A 12,217-nucleotide genomic window follows, 5' to 3' on the forward strand; every position below is an offset into this window, starting at 1 on the left:
ATTACAACAGTTTTATATATTTTAATTCTTATTTCCAGGGCCACATCCCCTTTTACTAAATGTCCATGCTTCATTTGTTCGACCTTTTATTTCCTTTTATCAATGCTCATATTATGATCTCTCTTTTTTATAATACAACTTCCCTAAATATTTATATTCTCTTACTATTTTGATTTTTCAATTGTTCATTTTTTCATATATATGCTGATCAGCCATCTACGTGGGGTTATGCAGTGAAAAATCACAAGAATTTATGCCTCAGGCTATGAATCTGAGATCGTATAAATTAATGATTAATACACAGCAATAATTGTTTATATATATATTTCTGAGCTCCTAACACCTGTCTAATTTGTCATGCTACAATAACTAAGAAAAATATTAAAGAAAGAATAAAGAGGAGCCGTTACAAGGATGCGACTTTTCACCAGCTAAGCCAAATGATTTGAACCAATCACATTGGAGATACGAACAAATCGTCGACCAATCAAGTGAATGAGGCTTTTAAAGCCATGTTTAAAGGTCTGCAGTACACTTCGGTTGTCAGTCAAGCTAAATGTAGAGCAATTTAGCCATCACCATTTGAAAGTTTGTCGTCGTTAATGGTAATTATAAATCAGTGTAAGGTCGAGTCATAATTTCAACGTTGTTTACTCTTATGAGTATGGAAAATCTTTTGCTACGGTACACTTATCGTAATTTAGCGTTGCGAGTTTGTACCCTCCCATTTTAAATATTTGTTTTGGTTAAATTTACAATTCTTCGGTTTGCACTTACGCCTTGTTGTATACTATTAATAGTGGTTTTCCCACAATTATAGTGTTTTTAAATGGGCGACGAGGAACTATCTTACCTTGTGGCTAATCTTTATACTTTATTTTCAAAATTTACGATAGTGATATTGCTTAGACAAATTTCGGAAATTTCTACATTACATAATTGAAACTAGCTAACCTGGTTTAGTAGACCAGGCTAGGGTGACTACTGTATCCCAAAGAGGCAAGGCTGACCTTATATAGATTGTCTTGAAACCTTCACTAGCTTTGAAAGTAGCATACTTAGCTAAAGTCCAGATCATTGCCTCCTATTTTCAAACTGGTTTAAGTTTAGATAAGGTAGGTGTATGTGTGGTATTTACATGTGATATGAATGTATTTGAGGTATTATTGCAGTTCCGGTCGGGAAACATTTCATAGTAAAATCAAATTTTTCCCTCTTAAAAAAATGCTCGTTTACTTTGAAAAGGACACATTTTTGTCACAAATAGATACTTAATGTGATATATATATATATATATATATATATATATATATATATATATATATATTTATATATATATACATATATATATATATATATATATATATATATATATATATATATATATATATATATATATATATATATATATATATATGTGTTTGTGTGTGTGTACACCAATAATGAGGGACCCCAGAGGGAACTCGGGGTTTTTGGTTGGGGTAAACATACTGGGGAAACGGTATATAATGGTAAAACAAACCTTTTCATCTCTATGCATTGTTCTTGGGCATATAATATAATCATGGAAAACTGCACAGATTATCGATGATCTAGCCTATACCAACGGTACATTTTTCATTTATTTGGTGACGTTCTACTGGTCGGTTTTTTTCGTTCCCGTTCGTTCGTATGCCCCTTTATTTTTACCAATAAGACTACTTGTGCCCTTACAACCCCTACCCATTTTTCCTCACGTCATTCAACTATTTTTACCCGCAACATTTAAATATTCTACTTGACCTAATACCCTCCTCATTATTACCCACGATATTCAAGTATCCTTCTTGATCTGCCCCTCTAATACCACATGTACCCCTTCTTTTATGCAATACCCACATGGACATATTGCGTTTTATCCTAACCATTCTTCTTGTACCGATGTTTATGCAATACCCATGTGAACATACTATTTTTTACCATAGCCTACTTATTCAAGTACTGTATACTACCAGTCATGACCCCTCTAATAAGGTTATTTATTCATTGATGCAATACCCAATTGTATATTTCTTTTTGTTTCCATACCCCTTTCAACTGTTTTCTCCCTTATTACAACATTTCAACTTATCACCATTAAATATTTATTATCCTCTTCATTGGTTTCCGTACCCCTTTCAACCGTTTTCTCCCTTATTACAACATTAAATATTTATTATTCACCTCATTTTAACTTACTATTTTTTCCCTCATACCTGTTGTAATTACCTTATCACACCCAGTTTTCACATAAATACTTGCTCTGAACAAGTTTCCCATGCAAGTTCATTCAAGTTTACTTCGTAGGTTCCGTTCTGTTTCCATTAACCAATCACGTACCCATGTGTAGAGAAAGTTTCCACAAAGGGGGTTAATATTTCCTCTCCCTCGTTCCTTATCGCTTCAAGATCAGTCCCTTCCCAAGCCTTGTTCCCTGTTAAGCCTTTGTTCGTATTTTACTCTTTTCGTGAGCTACAGTCAAGCCTCGTTATTTGCGATAGTTAGGTTACAGACACAGCCGCGATAAGCAAAAAATGTTAAACTAGGGTGGGCTAGCTTTTAACCTAAAAAGTCACTGCCACTTGCCACAGGCAGGTGCCCGAGCTGATGATTAACACAGTAAATACTGTCTAATAGTTTTAATTTGTTTTCTACAACAGTTTATAGTCGTATGTACGGTGTACAGAACATTTTCAATATTAAACTTACCCGATAATCATGTAGCTGTCAACTCCGTTGCCCGACAGAATTCTACGGGAGGGATACGCCAGCTATCACTATACTAGAAGGGGGTGTACTCACCAGCGCCACCTGTGGCCAGGTACTGCAGTACTTCTTGTTGACACCACCTCACTTTTTCCTCTGTCGTGCTTCCGGCAAGACGTTCTGGGATACGCTTATGATTTTGGAGTACAGTGAACCCTCGCTACTTCGCGGTTCGACAATCGCGGATTCACCACTTCGCGGGGTTTTCCCATAACCCATATATATATACATATCGCGGATTTTCCGGAAAATTCGAAAATACCGCGAAATCTGAAGATAACCAAATACGATATTTTGTTACCTGTAATTCCATTAATACTGTAATTATAGTAATATCTGCTCTTACTGATTGTTCATTGCATTACATATGATATATAATTCAGCACAGAAAGAAATAAAACACGAAAAGAGAATGTGATCATACGATAATTCAGTACGTAGTAAAATTAAATCGAACATGAAACGCAAATCAGATGCAGTCATACCATATTAGAATGGTGTGTACTGTAATGGATGTGCTTCTTTTCCATGAATCTTTTGTATGTATACGTACGTAGTACAGTACTGCATCCAATAATATTCTTTGTTGCAAAAATCACATTTCGAATAAGTACTGTAAGCGTACGAGAGAGAGAGAGAGAGAGAGAGAGAGAGAGAGAGAGAGGCGTAAAATAGCGTACGTACGTAAATTTTTATTATTATTGTTATTATTATTATTATTGTTGTTGTTGTTAATAAAATTATTATTGTTATTATTATTAATCATTATTATTATTATTATTACTGTACAGTATTATTATCATTATTTATTATTATTACGGTATTGTACTTAATCTACGTACGTTCAGTGTGCGCGGGACATCTTCTATGAGTAACCAACGCACCATAGTACTGTATAAGACGGGTTGTGATTGGTTCAAGCGCTGATAGATGACGAATCAAAACTCAAGTTTTGTTATCTAGCCTGTGATTGGTGTTTGGCCCGCATCTCCAACCCGCAGCATCAGAGTTCTCGCGGGACTGCATCGTTCACTTTCTCTTTCCGCGTATTGCTGAGTAGACGTTCTTAAGTTTGTGAAGTTGAATCTGTGCTGTGTGCGACTGTTTTAAGTTGAACTTTTTGTTGAACTTTCTGTTACAATGGCTCCCAAGCGTTCTGCTTCTAGTAAGGCTGGTAGTGAGCCTAAACGCCACCGAAGAATGATGACGATAGCTGAGAAGGTTACGCTTCTCGACATGTTAAAAGATGGTAGAAGTTACGCGGCCGCCGGCCGCCATTTTGGCATCAACGAATCCACCGTTCGCTACATCAGGAAGGACGAGGCGAACATTAGAAAGACTGCTGCAATCACCTTTAGCAGATCAGCGAAGCGAGTCGTTACAACGCGTAATAAAACGATCGTACGCATGGAAGGTGCTTTAGCTGTGTGGATTGCCGACTGTCGGAAGAAGAACATAGCGTTGGATACGAACACCATCCGAACAAAGGCTTTGAGCTTGTATGAGAATTTTGCGGCAAAGGAACCTCATGACGACGATGGCGACCATGCTGAAGAAGATGATGATGTAGATGATCCTCAACCAGGGACCTCCACTGATTCCCAGCGTCAGAAACAACGTTTTTCCGCCAGCAAAGGATGGTTCGCGAAGTTTCAGAAACGCTTCGCCCTGAAAAGCGTTTCCCTGCATGGGGAGTCTGCTTCCGCTGACACTGCCGCTGCTGAAACTTACGTGAACCAGACTTTCAAGAACATTATCGCTGAAGGTGGATACAAGCCGGAACAAGTGTTTAATATGGATGAAACCGGCTTGTTTTGGAAGAGAATGCCGTCGCGAACTTTCCTGTTCAAAGAGGAAGCCAAAGCCTCTGGCTTTAAGGCATTCAAGGATCGCGTTACCCTCGTGATGTGTGGCAATGCTGCTGGATTTTTGTTAAAGCCGGGGCTTATTTATAAGTCGAAAAATCCTCGCGCTTTGAAAAACAAAAATAAGAATCTCCTTCCCGTGTACTGGATGCATAATCAAAAGGCATGGATTACGAAGATGCTGACCTCCAACTGGTTCCACCAGTGTTTCATCCCGCAAGTCCATGAATATCTCTTAGAGAAGGGCTTGCCATTCAAGATCCTTCTCCTTATGGATAACGCTGGTGGACACGCAACTGACCTGTCGCGTGAGGGCGTTCAGGTCGAGTTCCTGCCACCCAACACCACGTCATTAATTCAACCAATGGACCAGGGGGTTATCAGGGCGTTCAAGGCCCTCTACACGAAGAATACCTTGGCGGACCTCGTTGCGTGTGTGGATGCTGCCCAAGATGACGAGGATGAAGACTTCAACTTGAAGGCGTACTGGCGGCAGTACACCATAGTCACGTGCCTGCAGAATATTCAAAAGGCACTTCAAGAGATGAAACCTGCAACCGTAAATGCGAGCTGGAAGAAGCAGTGGCCCGATATTGTTTACGACGACAAGGGATTTACTCCGTCGGAAATCCAACACTCTGCAATACGGAAATCTGTGCAGTTGGCTGCCATAATTGGGGGTGACGGGTTTGGCGACATGACGACTGAAGACGTCGACGAGTTGTTGGACTGCCATTCCCAGCCCCTAACTGACGCAGATCTCGAAGACCTGACGAAATCGGCAAGTGAGGAAGAGAGTGAGGGTACCCAGGAAGAGACCCAAGAAAATGTAGAAGAAACGGGCTTAACATTAGAACGGCTCGCCAAGTTCTGCAACCATATGAAGGAGGCGAAAGAAATGTTGCAAGAGTGGGACGAGGATATGGTTCGCGCGATGCAATTCTGCAACAAGGTCGATGACATCACGACTCCCTACAGGATGCTCTTGGATCGAAAAAAGAAGCAGCGGCAACAACTTCCGATCACAATGTTTTTTCAGCCTCGCAAAAAAGAGCCAGTTCCTCCTGCTAGTACGCCTTCGGAAGAAATTGAAGAAGTTGAAGAGGTGTCCCAGGAAAAGACACCTCCGTCTGAAGAGACGTAAAATACTATCATTGACTGCACAGTAGAACACATCATCAGCTTCATCATCATCATTTCTACTGTGCAGCAAATTCATCGCCATCGTCATTCAAGTTTTTCTGGAACTTCTTTCGTGGTGAGTACAGTAACAATCTTTATTTTTTACTTTAACCTGTTTTATAGTTTAGTACTGTACGTACTGTATGCATTAAGTTAAAGGGAAGGTTTTAAAAGTCTACATGTTGTAACCTATCATATTTTTTTTGTTTAAAATTTACATTTACGTACGTAAAACAATCTCTCTCTCTCTCTCTCTCTCTCTCTCTCTCTCTCTCTCTCTCTCTCTCTCTCTCTCTCTCTCTCTCTCAAATTGTTTTCCTGCTTTGCTACGTACAAGTACTGTATAATTTATATTTGTAAGGTAACATATTTTGTAAATGCTTTGTACAGTGAACCCTCGCTACTTCGCGGTTCGACAATCGCGGATTCACCACTTCGCGGGGTTTTCCCATAACCCATATATATATACATATCGCGGATTTTCCGGAAAATTCGAAAATACCGCGAAATCTGAAGATAACCAAATACGATATTTTGTTACCTGTAATTCCATTAATACTGTAATTATAGTAATATCTGCTCTTACTGATTGTTCATTGCATTACATATGATATATAATTCAGCACAGAAAGAAATAAAACACGAAAAGAGAATGTGATCATACGATAATTCAGTACGTAGTAAAATTAAATCGAACATGAAACGCAAATCAGATGCAGTCATACCATATTAGAATGGTGTGTACTGTAATGGATGTGCTTCTTTTCCATGAATCTTTTGTATGTATACGTACGTAGTACAGTACTGCATCCAATAATATTCTTTGTTGCAAAAATCACATTTCGAATAAGTACTGTAAGCGTACGAGAGAGAGAGAGAGAAAGAGAGAGAGAGAGAGAGAGAGAGAGGCGTAAAATAGCGTACGTACGTAAATTTTTATTATTATTGTTATTATTATTATTATTGTTGTTGTTGTTAATAAAATTATTATTGTTATTATTATTAATCATTATTATTATTATTATTACTGTACAGTATTATTATCATTATTTATTATTATTACGGTATTGTACTTAATCTACGTACGTTCAGTGTGCGCGGGACATCTTCTATGAGTAATCAACGCACCATAGTACTGTATAAGACGGGTTGTGATTGGTTCAAGCGCTGATAGATGACGAATCAAAACTCAAGTTTTGTTATCTAGCCTGTGATTGGTGTTTGGCCCGCATCTCCAACCCGCAGCATCAGAGTTCTCGCGGGACTGCATCGTTCACTTTCTCTTTCCGCGTATTGCTGAGTAGACGTTCTTAAGTTTGTGAAGTTGAATCTGTGCTGTGTGCGACTGTTTTAAGTTGAACTTTTTGTTGAACTTTCTGTTACAATGGCTCCCAAGCGTTCTGCTTCTAGTAAGGCTGGTAGTGAGCCTAAACGCCACCGAAGAATGATGACGATAGCTGAGAAGGTTACGCTTCTCGACATGTTAAAAGATGGTAGAAGTTACGCGGCCGCCGGCCGCCATTTTGGCATCAACGAATCCACCGTTCGCTACATCAGGAAGGACGAGGCGAACATTAGAAAGACTGCTGCAATCACCTTTAGCAGATCAGCGAAGCGAGTCGTTACAACGCGTAATAAAACGATCGTACGCATGGAAGGTGCTTTAGCTGTGTGGATTGCCGACTGTCGGAAGAAGAACATAGCGTTGGATACGAACACCATCCGAACAAAGGCTTTGAGCTTGTATGAGAATTTTGCGGCAAAGGAACCTCATGACGACGATGGCGACCATGCTGAAGAAGATGATGATGTAGATGATCCTCAACCAGGGACCTCCACTGATTCCCAGCGTCAGAAACAACGTTTTTCCGCCAGCAAAGGATGGTTCGCGAAGTTTCAGAAACGCTTCGCCCTGAAAAGCGTTTCCCTGCATGGGGAGTCTGCTTCCGCTGACACTGCCGCTGCTGAAACTTACGTGAACCAGACTTTCAAGAACATTATCGCTGAAGGTGGATACAAGCCGGAACAAGTGTTTAATATGGATGAAACCGGCTTGTTTTGGAAGAGAATGCCGTCGCGAACTTTCCTGTTCAAAGAGGAAGCCAAAGCCTCTGGCTTTAAGGCATTCAAGGATCGCGTTACCCTCGTGATGTGTGGCAATGCTGCTGGATTTTTGTTAAAGCCGGGGCTTATTTATAAGTCGAAAAATCCTCGCGCTTTGAAAAACAAAAATAAGAATCTCCTTCCCGTGTACTGGATGCATAATCAAAAGGCATGGATTACGAAGATGCTGACCTCCAACTGGTTCCACCAGTGTTTCATCCCGCAAGTCCATGAATATCTCTTAGAGAAGGGCTTGCCATTCAAGATCCTTCTCCTTATGGATAACGCTGGTGGACACGCAACTGACCTGTCGCGTGAGGGCGTTCAGGTTGAGTTCCTGCCACCCAACACCACGTCATTGATTCAACCAATGGACCAGGGGGTTATCAGGGCGTTCAAGGCCCTCTACACGAAGAATACCTTGGCGGACCTCGTTGCGTGTGTGGATGCTGCCCAAGATGACGAGGATGAAGACTTCAACTTGAAGGCGTACTGGCGGCAGTACACCATAGCCACGTGCCTGCAGAATATTCAAAAGGCACTTCAAGAGATGAAACCTGCAACTGTAAATGCGAGCTGGAAGAAGCTGTGGCCCGATATTGTTTACGACGACAAGGGATTTACTCCGTCGGAAATCCAACACTCTGCAATACGGAAATCTGTGCAGTTGGCTGCCATAATTGGGGGTGACGGGTTTGGCGACATGACGACTGAAGACGTCGACGAGTTGTTGGACTGCCATTCCCAGCCCCTAACTGACGCAGATCTCGAAGACCTGACGAAATCGGCAAGTGAGGAAGAGAGTGAGGGTACCCAGGAAGAGACCCAAGAAAATGTAGAAGAAACGGGCTTAACATTAGAACGGCTCGCCAAGTTCTGCAACCATATGAAGGAGGCGAAAGAAATGTTGCAAGAGTGGGACGAGGATATGGTTCGCGCGATGCAATTCTGCAACAAGGTCGATGACATCACGACTCCCTACAGGATGCTCTTGGATCGAAAAAAGAAGCAGCGGCAACAACTTCCGATCACAATGTTTTTTCAGCCTCGCAAAAAAGAGCCAGTTCCTCCTGCTAGTACGCCTTCGGAAGAAATTGAAGAAGTTGAAGAGGTGTCCCAGGAAAAGACACCTCCGTCTGAAGAGACGTAAAATACTATCATTGACTGCACAGTAGAACACATCATCAGCTTCATCATCATCATTTCTACTGTGCAGCAAATTCATCGCCATCGTCATTCAAGTTTTTCTGGAACTTCTTTCGTGGTGAGTACAGTAACAATCTTTATTTTTTACTTTAACCTGTTTTATAGTTTAGTACTGTACGTACTGTATGCATTAAGTTAAAGGGAAGGTTTTAAAAGTCTACATGTTGTAACCTATCATATTTTTTTTGTTTAAAATTTACATTTACGTACGTACAGTAAAACAATCTCTCTCTCTCTCTCTCTCTCTCTCTCTCTCTCTCTCTCTCTCTCTCTCTCTCTCTCTCTCTCTCTCTCTCTCTCTCTCTCTCTCTCTCAAATTGTTTTCCTGCTTTGCTACGTACAAGTACTGTATAATTTATATTTGTAAGGTAACATATTTTGTAAATGCTTTGTACTGTAAATACTGTATGTACTGTATCATTATTTATCACTATCATCATGCGTGTTAAATGCCTTGTTTGTTCTGAGCGTGGTTGTTTACTGAGCGTACACGCCGTCGTTTCAGGCGGCGTCATAAAGAAAAAGATTTCATTTGGAAGTCCTAAGAAAAATACGTAAACTAAAACATTGGTAATAAAAAAATCAACATACAGTACTGTATAATCAATATAATCGATGCAAAAACTAACCATACGTACATATATGTGTACACTAAATGAGTTTGTTTCTTCATTATGATCAGAGATGAACGTAAACAAAACATTGGTTGCCATTTTTTATCGTGCTTTTTAGGTGTTTAGGAAACACATGATATAAAATCGCCTTTAATATTTGTGCCTGTTTTAGTTTAGGGTGCTGTAGTACATGCATTAAGTGTTCTGTACATTACAGGGTGTAAAGGGTGGTTTGTTAACAGTACTACGTACAAGGGAAGGTTTTAAAAGTCCGAATATACATGTTAAATAAATAGGTAAATATGCTGTCACTACTTCGCGGATTTTCACCTATCGCGCCCGCGTCTGGAACCTATCTACCGCGATAAACGAGGGTTCACTGTACTGTAAATACTGTATGTACTGTATCATTATTTATCACTATCATCATGCGTGTTAAATGCCTTGTTTGTTCTGAGCGTGGTTGTTTACTGAGCGTACACGCCGTCGTTTCAGGCGGCGTCATAAAGAAAAAGATTTCATTTGGAAGTCCTAAGAAAAATACGTAAACTAAAACATTGGTAATAAAAAAATCAACATACAGTACTGTATAATCAATATAATCGATGCAAAAACTAACCATACGTACATATATGTGTACACTAAATGAGTTTGTTTCTTCATTATGATCAGAGATGAACGTAAACAAAACATTGGTTGCCATTTTTTATCGTGCTTTTTAGGTGTTTAGGAAACACATGATATAAAATCGCCTTTAATATTTGTGCCTGTTTTAGTTTAGGGTGCTGTAGTACATGCATTAAGTGTTCTGTACATTACAGGGTGTAAAGGGTGGTTTGTTAACAGTACTACGTACAAGGGAAGGTTTTAAAAGTCCGAATATACATGTTAAATAAATAGGTAAATATGCTGTCACTACTTCGCGGATTTTCACCTATCGCGCCCGCGTCTGGAACCTATCTACCGCGATAAACGAGGGTTCACTGTACTGTAAATACTGTATGTACTGTATCATTATTTATCACTATCATCATGCGTGTTAAATGCCTTGTTTGTTCTGAGCGTGGTTGTTTACTGAGCGTACACGCCGTCGTTTCAGGCGGCGTCATAAAGAAAAAGATTTCATTTGGAAGTCCTAAGAAAAATACGTAAACTAAAACATTGGTAATAAAAAAATCAACATACAGTACTGTATAATCAATATAATCGATGCAAAAACTAACCATACGTACATATATGTGTACACTAAATGAGTTTGTTTCTTCATTATGATCAGAGATGAACGTAAACAAAACATTGGTTGCCATTTTTTATCGTGCTTTTTAGGTGTTTAGGAAACACATGATATAAAATCGCCTTTAATATTTGTGCCTGTTTTAGTTTAGGGTGCTGTAGTACATGCATTAAGTGTTCTGTACATTACAGGGTGTAAAGGGTGGTTTGTTAACAGTACTACGTACAAGGGAAGGTTTTAAAAGTCCGAATATACATGTTAAATAAATAGGTAAATATGCTGTCACTACTTCGCGGATTTTCACCTATCGCGCCCGCGTCTGGAACCTATCTACCGCGATAAACGAGGGTTCACTGTATTGTTCACGGTTTTTGGTGAAGTATTTCTCTAAGATTTCAGCTTTCGCTATACTGGAAACTTTTCTATTTAGCTTAGATAGCTTTTATTTGGTTTGATTAATGGTTAACGATCTTTTTGCTTGATTTGGAATCCCCCTTGACTAACTCTTTGATTCAAGATGTCTGACCTTTCACAAGCCCCACCCCATAAACGATGTAGGTCTTGTAATAGGCGTATTCCGAAGGCCTCGGTTGATCCTCACACCGCTTGTTCTGACTGTAGGGAAAGACCCTGTCAGTTGGAAGATCGATGTGAGGAATGCGCCGGACTTTCGGAACTTGAATTTGTTCGTTTCCTTAAATATTCAACCAAGTTAGAGAGAGAGAGAGTTAGGAGGAGTTCTTCTCGCTCTTCGCTTTTTTCCTCACCTCATGATCCTCAACCTTTTCCTCCCCCTGTAGTGGCTACCCCCGAACCTACTATTTGTGCTCAACCTGATATGTCCGATGTTTTGCGTGCCATTCAGGCTTTAGGTGACAAAGTGGAATCGGTGGTTAGTGACCATAAGTCTCTTATGGCAGAAGTCAAAGAACTTAAGGTCAAAAGTGCAGTGGGAGGTGATAGTGCCAGTGCTGTGCCAAGTGCTAGTGTCAGTGCGGTGCCAAGTGCTAGTGTCAGTGTCAGTGTTGTGCGTGAGGGTACTTCTGTGCGTGCCAGTCGTCCTCCCAGTCCGGGACCTCTTGCAAGCTCCCAAGCCCAGGGGAGAAGCAATGTCGAAGGGCAAAAGGGTTCGGCAGGCCTTGATCAGCGCACAGAAGTATCCTCGGTGGTTGCGGGCGTGTCTTACAGAGACCGTCACTCCCACCCGCAGACGATTGAGCCCGTCTTTT

At 40.3% G+C, this 12,217-nt stretch overlaps 1 protein-coding gene across 3 annotated transcripts in view; it reads left to right on the forward strand.

Moving 5' to 3' along the window:
• Positions 1-466: 466 nt before the first annotated feature.
• LOC137641491 (serine/threonine-protein kinase Nek2-like) overlaps positions 467-12,217 on the forward strand; it is a 118,457-nt gene continuing 106,706 nt past the window's right edge. Inside the window, exon 1 of one of the 3 annotated variants that reach the window (XM_068374111.1) lies at positions 467-605. The gene's annotated coding sequence lies outside the window, so the exon portion shown is untranslated. Of the gene's footprint in view, positions 622-730; positions 1,116-12,217 lie in introns of those variants that run through there. The other 2 variants (XM_068374113.1, XM_068374112.1) reach the window with 2 other exon arrangements.

The sequence above is a fragment of the Palaemon carinicauda genome, chromosome 5 (assembly GCF_036898095.1).
Source record: "Palaemon carinicauda isolate YSFRI2023 chromosome 5, ASM3689809v2, whole genome shotgun sequence".
Classification (NCBI taxonomy): domain Eukaryota; kingdom Metazoa; phylum Arthropoda; class Malacostraca; order Decapoda; family Palaemonidae; genus Palaemon; species Palaemon carinicauda.